The 15,424-nt window shown below is 40.6% G+C and overlaps 1 protein-coding gene and 3 non-coding genes across 4 annotated transcripts in view; 3 read left to right on the top strand and 1 right to left on the bottom strand.

The window, feature by feature from the left end:
* Window positions 1-15,424, bottom strand: part of LOC134326292 (zinc finger protein 850-like) — a 321,599-nt gene that overhangs the window by 49,885 nt on the left and 256,290 nt on the right. The window lies entirely within an intron of this gene.
* Window positions 205-276, top strand: trnat-ugu (transfer RNA threonine (anticodon UGU)). Its single transcript has one exon. It is a non-coding gene; the product is annotated as a tRNA-Thr (tRNA).
* trnaa-ugc (transfer RNA alanine (anticodon UGC)) lies at window positions 1,039-1,110 on the top strand. Its single transcript has one exon. It is a non-coding gene; the product is annotated as a tRNA-Ala (tRNA).
* Window positions 1,297-1,368, top strand: trnat-ugu (transfer RNA threonine (anticodon UGU)). The gene has a single exon. It is a non-coding gene; the product is annotated as a tRNA-Thr (tRNA).

Raw genomic sequence — 15,424 nt, 5'->3', positions numbered from 1 at the left:
ATCTAAGTAAATTTCTGGTAAGATACTTGTACTTTTACTCAAGTATGGCCTTCAAGTACTTTATACACCACTGGAGGTTTACCCTGGGAAGCTCAGTGGTAGAGCTTCGCATGTATGAGGTCCTGGGTTCAATCCCCAGCATCTCCATTCAGAAGCTTTTAATTAGGGACCATGTCTTGCCTGGCGTTCTACCATGTCAGAAAAGGGGATGTAGCTCAGTGGTAGAGCGCATGCTTTGTGTGTATGAGGTCCAGGGTTCAATCCCCTGCATCTCCAGCTTGTTGTTTCACTCACTTGAAACAAACTTCAAGTTTGCTTCCACACCCGATAGCTTTAAGAATGAGCACTTTCAAGCACACATTCCAGTGCTTACTCGTGGACAGGGACATTTTTCAGTGTGTGACCTTTCTTTGCTGTGCTGCCATGGCCATGGGCTAAGGCGTCGCTCTAGGAAACCAAAGCTCACGGCTCATTCCCAGAGTGTGTCTTATTCGTGCTTTGTTTTTGAAGTCACAGACAAAACGCTCCTTGAAACAAACACTTGGCCGTTAAAGACCCAATCACAAGTGTTTTCTTTTGTAAACTTCACCTGGCAAAAAAGATCAACGGCTATAGGACAGCACAAGAGAACTTACCTAACACATCAAAGCTGTAATTCCACAGCAGCATCTTACTGCTACACACTGATTGTAGCTTAGATTAAACCGTTCAAATATCCGGGTAGTTGTTCCAGACCCATTCACAAATCGGTTTTAATCTTTACCTAACTAATTGGGCAAAAGGGCCAGAGGTTTGGTTATTTTTGGCCAGCCTTTCCATTTGCTTTATTGACACGGTGCAGCTTGTTAACTGAGTGTTTAATGTGTTTTGGAGCCAACTGGCTTGCAGAGCCAATTCTTAACCGCTACCACAGATTACTCTGCAAGTGTGCCTTTAAATGTGCAATCCCCTGCCTGCTAGAGGCTAGAGAAACCTGGTCATGGGTATCTTTTTGTTTTTGCAAAGAGTCATGTACCTGTTGAATTGGTGCTTGTTCCGGGGGATGTAGCTCAGTGGTAGAGCGCATGCTTTGCATGTATGAGGCCCTGGGTTCAATCTCCTGCATCTCCTGTAGCTTGATGTTTCACTCTGCTAGAAAAAAGCTTCAAGTGTGCTTCTAAAGCTGATGGCTTTAAGAATAATCACTGTCAAGCTGGCGTTCTGCTTGTTACTCCTGAACTTTAAGAATGTGCTCAGCTGCCAGTTGTTACTTTTGCACAAAAACATTTTTTCAACTTTCTGCCAACTACCTGGAGAGGCGCGATGGCCAAGTGGTAAGGCGTCGGTCTTGTAAACCGAAGATCACGGGTTCAATCCCCGTTCGTGCCTTTAACATGCATGCTCTCGTTTTAAAACATGACCAATATGCTCTAGTTTACATTCCCCCTAGGCTAATTTGAGAAACACAACTCCTTTCCTAATTTCCCTTGCAGGTCTTATTTACCACATTAATGCTGTGCTTCCACACCAGCACATTTCCTCTACATAGGGATGGCAGCTTAGAGGTACTGCATGCCGTGCCTGTATGAGCTTCAGAGTGTCACAATCCCTTGAAATATCCAGGTACTTAGTCAGACTCAATCACAAGCCCATTTTAAACTTCACCCAGCTGACTGAGCAAAGGTACAGGAGTTAGATGAATTTTGGATTGGACTTTCTATTGGCTTGCATGACATGATGGAGCTTGTTAACCGAGTGTTTAATGTCTTTTGGAGCCAACCGGTTCAGAGAGCCAGTTCTTAACCGCTACCACAGAAGACTATGCATGTGTGCTGTTAAATCTGCAATCCCTCACTTGACAGAGGCTAGAGATTCCTGCTCCTGGTTCTGCTTCTCTTTTTGCAAAGACTCTCATACCTGTTGGAGGTTTACCCTAGGAAACACAAGTCAAGGATGTAGCTCAGTGGGAGAGCGTGTGCTTTGCATGTGTGAGGTCCTGGGTTCAAGCCCAGCATCTCCATTTAGTAGCTTTTAATTAGGGACCATGTCTTGCCTGGCGGTCTTATTCTCTACAATAGCGCTATCGAGCCACAGCAATCCTGCCATGTCACAAAAGGAAATGTAACTCAGTGGTAGAGAGCATGCTTTGCATGTATGAGGTCCAGGGTTCAATCCCCTGCATCCATTTGTTACTTTTGCACAGGGACATTTTTCAGTGTGTGACCTTTCTTTGCTTTGCTACCACTGCCATGGGCTAAGGCGTCGCTCTCGGAAACCAAATCTCACAGCTCATTCCCAGAGTGTGTCTTATTCGTGCTTTGTTTTTAAAGTCACAGACAAAATGCTCCTTGAAACATACACTTGGCCGTTAAAGACCCAATCACAAGTTTTTTCTTTTGTAAACCTCACCTGGCTAAAAAAAACAACGGCTATAGGACAGCACAAAAGAACTAAATACATCAAAGCTGTAATTCCACAGCAGCATTTTACTGCTACACAGGGATTGTAGCTTGGATTAAGCCGTTTAAATATCTGGGTAGTTGTTTCAGACCCTGTTAGAACATCAAGTTCTTTTGAAGAAAATCTTGCTGCTCAGATCTTCTACTCCAGTGTCGTTTACTGAATATGAGAAAACAAGCCTTTGAATTCTTAAGTGTACACTGGGAGAGACTTAAACACACACACACTTATAATAAGTCTTCCAATTTATTAGGTATATGAAGCAGGCTTATATAGTCTGTGTCTGCATGAGAAATGTGAGCCTATGCCTAAACTTAGTTAAATTTTAATGGTGAGATAGCCCGAAGCTAAGTTAATGGTTAGGGAGCTGGGATTAGAGAACACACAAAAAACCTATATAAATAGGTGTTATGGTTAACTATTGCTGGGATGTGTAACTCTGTTGCAACACAGAGGTCAAAGGAGAAGGACAAATGTCAAAAGTTTATGAACACTTTTTTATTCTATCTATCAGTTCCCCTTTTTCAGGCCCAAAAGGCCTGATCTAAATAATAAAATTGTTTCTGGGCCTGGGAATGAGATTCAAAACAGAGTTTTGGATACAGTGTAGAAGGCATGGTCCAAATAGGAGAATACACAGTATGATTAGCAGAATGGGTATGAAGGAGGAAAAAATCCAAGGACCCGAGCCTCCAGATAGATTAGTGAACCATTTATACCAAGAGTCATCAGCAAGGACTGGAACAGAAATAGAGTCCTTCATATGTGTAATAATATCGAAAACATTTTGATGATAATCAGGCACTTAAAAACAACATGAGGAATTCAGGACTTTACATACACCTCCTTTCTCTGCAAGGAGTAAATCTAGGGCCAATCTATTTTGTAGAATAGCTTGCCTAAGGGAGCTCATTTCTTCATTAATTAGGGTAAGGGCCTGCTCTGTCTGGTTAGCAAGAGTGAGGACCTGTCATGCCACAGCATTAATTTTCAGGTGATACCTATATTTGGAAAGATTGATAGGACTATCCTTTCACCTGGAGTTGTTCAAGGATCAGTGAGGCGGTAACCATTGAAACCTGAAGGCATGCTTTCTGTCGAACGTTTAACTTTATGGGGTATATGGGGTATAACTTTAATAGCACGGTATACAGAGACCCCTGGCATCACCACAGCAGGGGTGCACCATCCATGCCATAAATGCCAGACAATACCTTTGTGAGTCCTTGTGGGGAGCCGTAAGTGGGCATTAGTTCCACAAACCCACATGGCAGTGGAGATTCTAAAGGCTGGGGGAACCTCTACAATAGGAGCTCCAGTTATCTTGCCTGAAGCATTAGTTACCCAGGCCCACCTAAGGACCTAAGATTGTAACATTCACTGCACATAAAGTGTGGCCTATAAGGCGACATCTATATTTTGTGCCATTTATAGTAACTATGCCAGGTTGAGCACACAGGCACACTGATCCTTGAACTGGTCTTACATGAAAAAGCCCAGTAAAAGTATCAGGGGTGAATGGATTAGTGAAATCACTTAGAGTATTACTAAAAATAAAAAGTCAGTATTAAATAAAGCATTATTTAGGTTTAGCAGAAACAAGACCTCTGGAGGTACCAAACAAGTGTGGGACTGTGACTGATATTGTCTTAGAAAGAAAGAGTTTAAAGGAACAGCTTCCCAATCTTGGGAAAGAGCGTGACAAACAAGGCATGAGGTATTAACGTGAGTATTCACTGAGGCTGTGAATCCTGTCAAAACCCCTGTCCGCGTCACAGCAAGCACGGTAGTAGGCGGCCCAAAAGCAGCTTCTCCAACCTTCCTAGGATTTAGAGACTTCACTAAAACTAAATCACCATGTTGATATGGGTGTGTTGGGTTATCTGATGGAATAGGCAGAGAGACAGAAACTTTAGTATGTATATTAGACAATTTTTCAACTAACGCTGCAGCATAGTCAGCATATGCAAGTCATCTGCAGAGAAAAGTTTGTTAGTTCCCTTTACCAACAGACAAGGAAATGGTTTGCCAAAGATGACCTCGAATGGAGAGAGTTTAGTGGTTGAACTTGGCGTCATTCTGATTTCTAGCTAACACAGCAGGTAACAAATCAACCCAATTCTTACCTGTCTCTAACATGGCCTTAGTTAATCTTTCTTTAATAGTCCGGTTCATTCTTTCTACCATTCCAGATGATTGAGGATAATAAGGAATGTGAAAATGCCAATTGACCTGCAGGTATTTACATAACTTCTGAGTAACCCTAGAAGTAAATGGAGTACCCTGGTCACTGTCAATACATATAGGAAGTCCATATCTAGGAAAGATTTCCTGTGTCAATATTTTCACCACAGTCTCAGCCTTTTCTGTAGCAGTGGGAAAGGCTTCAACCCATTTGGAAAATCTATCCACAATGACAAGTAAATACTTAAACTGTCCACAAGATGGCATGTGTGTAAAGTCAATTTGCAAGTGTGTAAAAGGCTGCTCTGGTAAAGGTAAAGAATCACATTTTACAACATATAAAATGTTGACTTCATCAAAAAGAATCGATTCCTTCAGCTTCTAACAGCTCATTGAACGCGCAGACTCACTCGCTCTCCCGCTGTGCGCTTCTCAAACTGAACTGCACATGAGAAAGAAATCTATGTAGAGATCTCAAATAACATGAACCTGAAGGTATGAACTTAAACTGTAGAAAAGAAAAACAAGCCAGTAGCAGCAGTGTGCACATTAAACCATTTACAGAAGGGTCATTAAGTTTGGCAAATTGAAATAATGGCATGTTTCTGATTTGAATGAGAGGGGCAGTAAAAAGATCTCACACTTGTCAGAGACAACGTTTGAAGCCCAGGTCAATAGAACCTGCTAGTTAGAGAAGGTTCACTTGTTTGTTAGTTTAAGTACAAAAGTGGGTGTGGCCCATACGGGGATCAAACCCACGACCTTGGCGTTATTAGCACCACACTCTAACCAACTGAGCTAACCGGCCATTTAACTAGTCATTTTAAATCTTTGTACATAATTCAACACTAACTCCATTCAAGCAGCTGAAACTGACTTTCTTAATACACATCTAAGAGCTTTTGTGGGTTCTTATACAGTGGGGTCAAAAAGTATTTAGTCAGCCACTGATTGTGCAGGTTCTCCTACTTAGAAAGATGAGAGAGGTCTGTAATTTTCATCATAGGTACACTTCAACTATGAGAGACAAAATGAGAAAAAAAAATACAGGAAATCACATTGTAGGATTTTTAAAGAATTTATTTGTAAATTATGGTGGAAAATAAGTATTTGGTCAATAACAAACAAGCAAGATTTCTGGCTCTCACAGACCTGTAACTTCTTCTTTAAGAAGCTCTTCTGTCCTCCACTCGTTACCTGTATTAATGGCACCTGTTTGACCTCGTTATCTGTATAAAAGACACCTGTCCACAGCCTCAAACAGTCAGACTCCAAACTCAACCATGGCCAAGACCAAAGAGCTGTCGAAGGACACCAGGAAGAAAATTGTAGACCTGCACCAGGCTGGAAAGAGTAAATCTACAATAGGCAAGCAGGTTGGTGTGAATAAATCAACTGTGGGAGCAACTGTAAGAAAATGGAAGACATACAAGACCATTGATAATCTCCCTTGGGGTCAAGATCTCATCCCGTGGGGTCAAAATGATCATGAGAACGGTGAGCAAAAATCCCAGAACTACACGGAGGGACCTGATGAATGACCTGCAGAGAGTTGGGACCAAAGTAACAAAGGCTACCATCAGTAACACACTACGCCGAGAGGGACTCAGATCCTGCAGTGCCAGGCGTGTCCCCCTGCTTAAGCCAGTACATGTCCAGGCCCATCTGAAGTTTGCCAGAGAGCATATGGATGATCCAGAAGAGGATTGGGAGAATATCATGTGGTCAGATGAAACCAAAATGGAACTTTTTGGTAAAAACTCAACTCGTCGTGTTTGGAGGAAGAAGAAAAACCCAAGAACACCATACCTACTGTGAAGCAAGGGGGTGGAAACATCATGCTTTGGGGCTGTTTTTCTGCAAAGGGGACAGGACGACTGATCCGTGTTAAGGGAAGAATGAACGGGGCCATGTATCGTGAGATTTTAAGCCAAAACCTCCTTCCATCAGTGAGAGCATTGAAGATGGAACGTGGCTGGGTCTTCCAGCATGACAATGATCCCAAACACACCGCTCGGGCAACGAAGGAGTGGCTCCGTAAAAAGCAATTTATGTCCGGGAGTGGCCTAGCCAATCTCCAGACCTCAACCCCATAGAAAATTTGTGGAGTCCGTGTTGCCCAGCGACAGCCCCAAAACATCACTGCTCTAGAGGAGATCTGCATGGAGGAATGGGCCAAAATATTAGCTACAGTGTGTGCAAACCTGGTGAACACTTACAGGAAACGTTTGACCTCTGGCATTGCCAACAAAGGTTATGTTACAAAGTATTGAGTTGAACTTTTGTTATTGACCAAATACTTATTTTCCACCATCATTTACAAATAAATTCTTTAAAAATACTACAATGTGATTTCCTGCATTTTTTTTTCTCATTTTGTCTCTCATAGTTGAAGTGTACCTATGATGAAAATTACAGACCTCTCTCATCTTTCTAAGTAGGAGAACCTGCACAATCAGTGGCTGACTAAATACTTTTTGGCCCCACTGTATGTTTGAACTATCTAAACTATATATTTCTTAAAGTTCTTGACTGAGCTTAATGCCACCAACCAGCGACTGGAGCAGATACGACTCAGGTCCTGCACACAGTAAGTAGTGCTGATACACAGTACCAGCCTGCATGCCAGAGAGGCTCCAAACATCAAGTTTTCACTCATTAAATCATGTAGTTTGTGAACCTTGTGGAATGAATGTAGGATTCTGGGTTTTAGGAAGTTTAGCTACTGTTAATCCCAGTTGAACTAAAAACAACCTGAATTTAATTAATTGTTCATTAAGACTTCACTAAGAGTTATTACCATCAAGCAAATGTAAAGCATATTTCTATATGAAGAGCATCTGTTTCCAGATAATATACACTGAGTTTATTCGTTTGATCATCAGACATGGTTGTGCAGTAAAAGGCACTCGTCCCTGCACTGTAAAAAATGAGGTGTTGAAATTACTTAAAAAAATTAAGGCAAGTGTTTGCATGGATCTTTTTAAGTTGAATTAACTTTCTGTTCTATTAAGTAAATGGAACCTATCTAAGTCACTTAAAATATACTTAAATAAATTATCACAGTATAACTAAAATCACTACGTTGAGTCAACTTAAATATTTTGAGTTGATTTTTAAGTTGAATCTACTCAGGTTTTGTAGTAAATACAACTAAATAAAGTCAAAATGAAGGACTACAAATTCAAGTTGTACCAACTCATTTTTTTAAGTACTCCCAACATAGAAAGATCCATGCAAACTATTGCCTTAATTTTTTTGCTTTTGTATTACTTAAAATACAAGCACACTTAACTACCACTCAAATAAATCAATTTCCAGACATCAAATACAATATCTGCATTTATTAAAAGTGCAAACAATTAACAAGCAGCAAAAGGGCTTGCACACACACACTATATATATATATATATATATATATAACCACCATATATATTTCAACACCATCAGGCTTAATTAATCTGAATCTATTATGCTGAATATTATGAAGCTTAGTTAATTTGGACCTACTTAACAATTTAAGTTGTTCTAACATTAAATTGTATTTCTGTTCTACTTAAAACTGTATATGTAACCTTTTTTATTAATTATATGACAGTTCAGTTAAAGAAAATGAAAGGCACCTTTGGAAAGTCCATGTTTTGTTATGCAACAACAAATTAAAGCATCTGCTTTGGCAACCAGCTGCCTCACTTTTTTTTTGAGTTTTCTCAACTTCAGGCATTCGTACTTATTTTCTTTAGTTTCCCTATAAGTTCACTTAAAATAATTTTTTTTTGGAATACAATCAAATAGTAATTGTAATTTTGTCCAACTTTAAATAGTGATTTGAGTGAACTAACAACCTAACTTAGCAAAGCAAGTTGCACAACTGCTTGGGCTCCTGAAGTTGAGAAAACTCAAAAAGGTGAGGCAGCCGTTTGCCTTAGTCAGCTTAACCTTTAGATTTTTAAGGTTGACTAAACATTTTACTTTTAGTTTACTAAACTGTGTTTTTTTAACTAAAAAAAGCAATTACTAAATGTTTTTTACAGGCAAAAGTTTTTTTTACATATCTGAACTGACAGTTGGTAGTTCAGTGGTTAAGGTACTGGTCTAGTATTCAGTGGGATGCTGGTTCAAGCCCCACCACCACTAAGTTACCACTGTTGGGGCCCTGAGCAAGGCCCTTAAACCTCAATTGCTTGCATCGTATTCAGCCACAATTGTAAGTCTCTTTGAGTAAAAGCATCTGCAAAATGACAAAAATGTAAATGAATATGTTACACTCTTAACAAGTAGCTATGAAAGAAATTTAAGACAATTTAACAAAATTTTATTAAAATGTTTATTTGACTTTCACAACAGACATTTATTTTAAGCCATAAACCTGTGCCACTCCAGCAAAAGTATAATTAGCACCAATAAACAAACTGGTTTTCCAGGTAAGCACAGTCAGGATACAAACACGGCAATGGCCAGGAGCGCCCTTGGTAATGACACAATCTGTAATGTTTCAGTAGTACTTCTGGACTGGGATTGCATTGCATATTAATCTGCAATAAAAAACACAAACAATTTTAAAATCATATATTTAAATTTAAACAATATGATGATTTAGCTTTTGTTTAATAATCAGTTAAGACAAGCACAGTAAATCAGCTAAAGTTGAAGTATGTATGAAATTAGCAAAATTCCAATAAATTGACAATAACCATATTAATGTTTAAGTTTGCAACTATAGCTAACTATGAATACCATGAATAAGGCCCTACCTAATTCACAGCCGTGAAAATCACATCAAATGAGCCGCTTACTTACAATCATACCGTCATAAGTGTAACAGACTGTTTTGTAATGTGCTGTACCACAGACAAGTTTAGCTTATTAAGCTAACACAGTTAGCCCCAGGCCATTCAAACAAATGGGCATCAAAACCCGCTAGCATGTCAGCTAACAGCTCTCTCTGTGTACCGAAAATGGTTAAATTGTCACCGACAAGCCCAAATTTGCAAATAGATTACACTCGTACACCTTTATATAAATTAACAATTTGAAAAGAACTCGCACTCGTCTGCCATACAATATTTGAAATCTTTGGTTGAGAAAATACGTGAAACTAAAATGCTAGTAATTCCCCTCGTTATTCAGTCAGTTTATACTTTATGCATTTCTTAAGTTTTAAACATAACTTGTATTATGTTGAATAGCTGAATACCTACCTCAGGGCAGGTCAGGGCAAAATGCAAAACTTCAGCGCTTTCTCAGTGACGGCCTCAGTGTTGGCCTCGGAGAAGTGCGCATGCGCGGTGACAGAACGTACTCGGAGCTTCTTATGCTCTTCTTTGCTTCGTTCAGACAACTCAGATATTTTAGTTGGCTCAACTCAAAATTGGTATGATGTTGTACTAAAGCAAAATTAATGCGTTGAAAAAGTTTACAATTTTAAGTTTGTCTAAAACAATGTCTTTTTAAGTTGCCCAAACTCAAACATTTGAACAAATGTAACAAACTTAATTTTTTTTGTTGAACTGACTTATTATATTACGTTTAATTTACTAATGTGCTGAATCATTTTTTACAGTGTACCTTGGTTTTATATTATTTGTACAAACATTTGTTTTATGCAACTTTAAACCTGTAATAAAAGAAAAAGTGGGTGTGGCCCGTACAGGGATCAAACCCGCGACCTTGGCGTTATTAGCACCACTCTCTTACCAACTGAGCTAACCGGCCTGTGTACAAGGGCAGGGCAAGGACGGATTAAGGATAGTCTGGGCCCCTGGGCAAAGAGTTGCCCAGCCCCCCCTCCAAAAACATAGATAAATTAATACATTAAACCAGTGTTTCTCAACCTTTGTTCAGTCACTGCACCCTTTAAAAGTGTTTAAAGTCTTGAGTTGCCCCAGTCTACAATATGTTGACAGGCACTTACGCTCTGCATCCCTCCTCGCACCACGCCCCCCTCCCCTTGGTGAACCAGCAATCGGTTGTGAGTGATGGGTGCGGCTTCCGATTTGTAGGTCCCTACAAAGTCAAGGATCCATGGTGAACGACTTCTGTACAAGTCTAGGGGCCCCAAGAGCATGGCTAGGGACCCCAAGAGGCCCTGGGGTCAAAGTCCCTGACAATCAGAGGTTCCTTAAAATTGAGGGCCCTAGGAAATAAAAATATTTTGTGTCATAAATGTTGATAGGCATCGCAGAATGTTTTGGGCCGGGGCCCCCTCACCTCGAGGGCCCCTGGGCGCTAGCCCCACTGGCCCGGTCAGTAATCCAGCCATGGGGCAGGGCATATACCCACATACCCGATTCTACACTGACAGCCCTTCAGTTATTTATTCTGGGCGGCACGGTGGCTAAGTGGGTAGCACTGTCGCCTCACAGCAAGAAGGTCCTGGGTTTGATCCCCTGGTGGGGTGGTCCGGGTCCTTTCTGTGTGGAGTTTGCATGTTCTCCCTGTGTCTGCGTGGGTTTACTCCGGGTGCTCCGGTTTCCTCCCACAGTCCAAAGACATGCAAGTGAGGTGAATTGGAGACACTAAATCGTCCAAGACTGTGTTTGATATAACCTTGTGAACTAATGAACTCTGTGTGAAGATAAACTACCGTTCCTGTCATGAATGTAACCAAAAGTGTAAAACATGACGGTAAAATTCTAATAAACAAATAAACAAACAGTTATTTATTCTTAAAAAAAAAATACATGACCGTGTAGAATACTTTTATTCTACACGGTCTAAATTTCTTTTAGTCCTCTGCCATGTGCAGTACAAGAATTCACTAAATTGCACAGCAGTTCTCTTTTTATTTTTATTTTTTTATTTTTCGATTAACAAAATTGATTGTAACCAATTATAAAGGTCATGTCACGTTCATTAGGTGAAATAAAGCCAGAATTAAAGATTGCAGAATAACAGGGTGGTATAGCCTGAGGTAAACCTTAGCAAGTCATGTGACCCATGTGAACCTACGACTGTGTCTCTGTGGCGCAATCGGTTAGCGCGTTCGGCTGTTAACCAAAAGGTTGGTGGTTCGAGCCCACCCAACCTGCCGGTTGATTAAACGGATATGAGACACAACAACAACCTGTAGTCCCACAGAATAGTGGAAATAAGTAACTGAAAAACATCCAGTAAACAACAGTCCTACAAGCACAAACATAAGTCACCAGAGAACGGCTGTCCAAAGTGGAAGAACGTTCTTTTGGTTTCAGTAGATGATAAATGAAGATACTCGCCCAACGTGGGGCTCGAATCCACGACCCTGAGATTAAGAGTCTCATGCTCTACCAACTGAGCTAGCCGGGCTTAAACAGCATGTCAAAACAGACAGCTCATCGGTCAGATCATCAGAGAGATGTAGGTTTAATTCACTAACATCACGACCAGATTAAGAACTAATTCACAGTTTACAAACAAACACAATTCAGAATAAGCAACAGAAACAGACACAGACTTACTGTCACTTTTAAACTACTACTTTGACTTGTTTTGAGTTATAAGATTTACAGTATGATGTTGTTTGATGTTTGTTGGTGATGAAAAGAAGGCTGGTCTATAGAATCCACAATTAATGCCAACTTCAGTGGTTATACAGTTTGAAAAAGTTTGATGGTATGGTCTGTACTAAAATAACACATTACACATTTCTAAATGTTTTAAATGTTCTATCAACATGTTTTTTCTATATTTTAATTAAAAACAACTATTGTGAGATTTATATCCACTTGTCCTGTTTGCATTCCACAGGAGACACCCCCCCCCCCCCGCTGTTAAAAAAGTAATAAGTAACGTTTACTCTGAGTACATTTTAAATAAGTTACTTCTTACTTTTTACTTGAGTAGATTTTTAGACTAGTAATTTTACTTGTACTTAAGTAAAAATTTATTAAAGTAACAGTACTTTTACTTTTACTCTTTCCACCTCTGTATTTTAGCAATATGGAGACTTTTTGTTTAAATGTACCAACATACCTGAGTGAAATGTTAATGTTCCCAATACATCTGAATACAGAATATCAACAAACTATCAATGTTCAAAGTGTAATTAGCGATATATTATCAGTATGGAGACTTTTGATATCCTCAATAGAGCTGAACACAGAATTCCACTTATCGATCAATGCTAAGTGTAATAATTGATATATTATGATATCACTGATAGCTGACCCCAGAATTCCAGTACAATAACAATGCAAAGTGTAGTAATTGTTATCTCAGCAAAAAATGGATGCTTTTTGTTAAAATGTAACAACATGCCTGAGGAAAATGTCGATATCCTCAATACAGCTGAACACAGAACTGCACTTAGCAATCAGTGCTAAGTGTAATTAGTGATATAATATCTATATGGAGACTTTTTTAACCAATGAAAACAAAACCTTGAAAAATGTTGATGTTCTTATTATACCAAATATCTTTTACCTCAGTGCCATACGTGAGCTGAACAATGTCAGTTTACTCACTCCTATGTGGACTTTGTGGCTACTCAGACCACACCTCTGTTATGTTGATTCCAGCGTACAGACCGCTCACCAGTTGCTACAAGCCAGAACTAAAACAGGTAAAGACCTGGCTAGCAATAGCCTTCTCTGCTTTTCAGTACACTGACTGGGACATGTTTTTATTTATCTAAAAACAGGACAGAAGCTTTCAGGAATCAATAATGAGACATTTACATTTACATTTTCGGCATTTAGCAGACACTCTTATCCAGAGCGACTTACAGAAGTGCTTCTATAGTGAACATTTCATTTCTCAAGTTTAGGTAAACAACAGTCAAAGAACACAAATCTGCTAAAACCTGTTAAAAAGCCTTTTTTTTTTTTTTTCTTTTTTTTTTTTTGAAATGGAAAAGAATGGAACAAAATGTTAGTAAATAAGTACAGTCAGCCTAAGTGTTTAGTAAAAAGGTGGGTTTTTAATTGTTTTTTAAAGACAGCAAGAGACTCAGATGTTCGGACAGACAGAGGAAGTTCATTCCACCACTTCGGCGCTAGAACAGAGAACAGCCTTGATGCTTGTCTTCCTTTAGTCCTGGATGGGGGCTCAAGTCGAGCAAGACTAGAGGCTCGGAGGTTGCGTGGTACAGAGCGTGGTTTGATTAGGCCACGAAGGTAGCTTGGGGCTGGTCCATTTTTGGCTTTGTAGGCGAGCGTCAGTGTTTTAAACTGAATGCGTGCAGCTACAGGAAGCCAGTGAAGAGAACGTAGCAGTGGGGTGATGTGGCAGTGTTTGGGTTGGTTAAAAACCAGACGTGCAGCTGCATTTTGAATGAGCTGTAAGGGTTTAATCGTGGACATGGGAGCTCCAGCAAGAAGGGAGTTGCAGTAGTCCAACCGCGAGATTACAAGTGATTGCACCAGAATCTGGGTAGTTTCCCTGGAGAGAAATGGACGAATCTTCCTGATGTTGTACAGGAGGAACCGACACGCTCTGGTCATGTTGGCTATATGAGGAGAGAATGTCAGCTGGTTATCAAGGACAACACCAAGACTTCTTACCTTATCAGATGGTCTGATCTGGGAGTCATCCAGAGAAATTACTAGGTCCTGGGTTGGAGACGGATCTCCAGGAATGAGCAACATCTCTGTCTTGCTAGGATTAAGTTTTAGATGATGAGCCGACATCCATTGTGAGATATCTTGCAGACATGCTGAGATGCGAGCTGAGACTTGCGTGTCTGAAGGAGGAAATGACAGAACGAGCTGAGTATCATCTGCATAGGAGTGGTAGGAGAAGCCATGGGAGGCTATGACCTTGCCCAGAGAGCGGGTGTAGATAGAGAAAAGAAGTGGGCCAAGTACAGAGCCCTGAGGAACACCGGTTGAGAGAGTGCATGGGGGAGATATGGATCCCCTCCATGACACTTGGTAGGAGCGCCCTTCCAGGTAGGAGGCCATCCATTGCCATGCTGAACCTGTTACTCCAAGGTTGGAGAGAGTGGACAAGAGAATGCTGTGATTCACTGTGTCGAAGGCTGCAGAGAGGTCAAGAAGAATGAGGACAGATGACAGTTTGGCTGCTTTGGCTGCATGAAGCTTCTCAGTAACCGCTACAAGAGCTGTTTCCGTAGAATGCGCTGCCTTGAAGCCAGACTGGTACGGATCATGGAGGTCATTCTGAGTGAGAAAGGCAGATAGTTGGTTATAGACAGCACGTTCAAGAATTTTTGATAGAAAAGAGAGGAGTGAGACAGGTCTGTAGTTGTTGATGTCTGTAGTGTCTAGTGTAGGTTTCTTAAGAAGGGGAATGACCTGAGCCTTCTTAAAAGCAGTAGGGACAACACCTGATGTCAGGGAGTTGTTGATGATGGGTGTGATGAAGGGGATCAGGTCCTGTGAGATGTCTTTGAGGATGGTGGATGGTATAGGGTCGAGAGCGCATGTAGTGGGATTGCTGGATGAGAGGAGCTGTGTAACCTCATCCATGGTGAGTGGGGTGAAGCTGGTGAGTGTGTTGGTGGGTTGAGGGTCAGTTGAAAGTGGGTCAGTCGGAGAGAAGGATTGATTGATTTTGTCGATCTTGTCCTGAAAGAATGTTGAAAAGTCAGTAGCAGTGAGAGAGGCAGAAGGGGGAGGAGGAGGAGGGTTTAGAAGAGAGGAAAAGATAGCATGAAGCTTACGTGGGTCAGCAGCAGATTGTTCAAGCTTGGCTTTGTAAAAATATGTTTTTGCAGCAGTCACATCAGATGAGAACCTGGACAGCAGATCGTCGTAGGAGTGGAGATCAACACTGAGCTTAGATTTCCTCCACTTTCTCTCAGCTGCCCTTAATTCTCTTCTGTTGCTGCGCAGTGCATCTGAAAGCCAAGGAGCAGGGT

The sequence above is a fragment of the Trichomycterus rosablanca genome, chromosome 14, assembly GCF_030014385.1.
Source record: "Trichomycterus rosablanca isolate fTriRos1 chromosome 14, fTriRos1.hap1, whole genome shotgun sequence".
Lineage (NCBI taxonomy): Eukaryota > Metazoa > Chordata > Actinopteri > Siluriformes > Trichomycteridae > Trichomycterus > Trichomycterus rosablanca.
The sequence above is the reverse complement of the archived record's forward strand: the minus strand, read 5'-3'. Positions and strand labels throughout refer to the sequence as shown.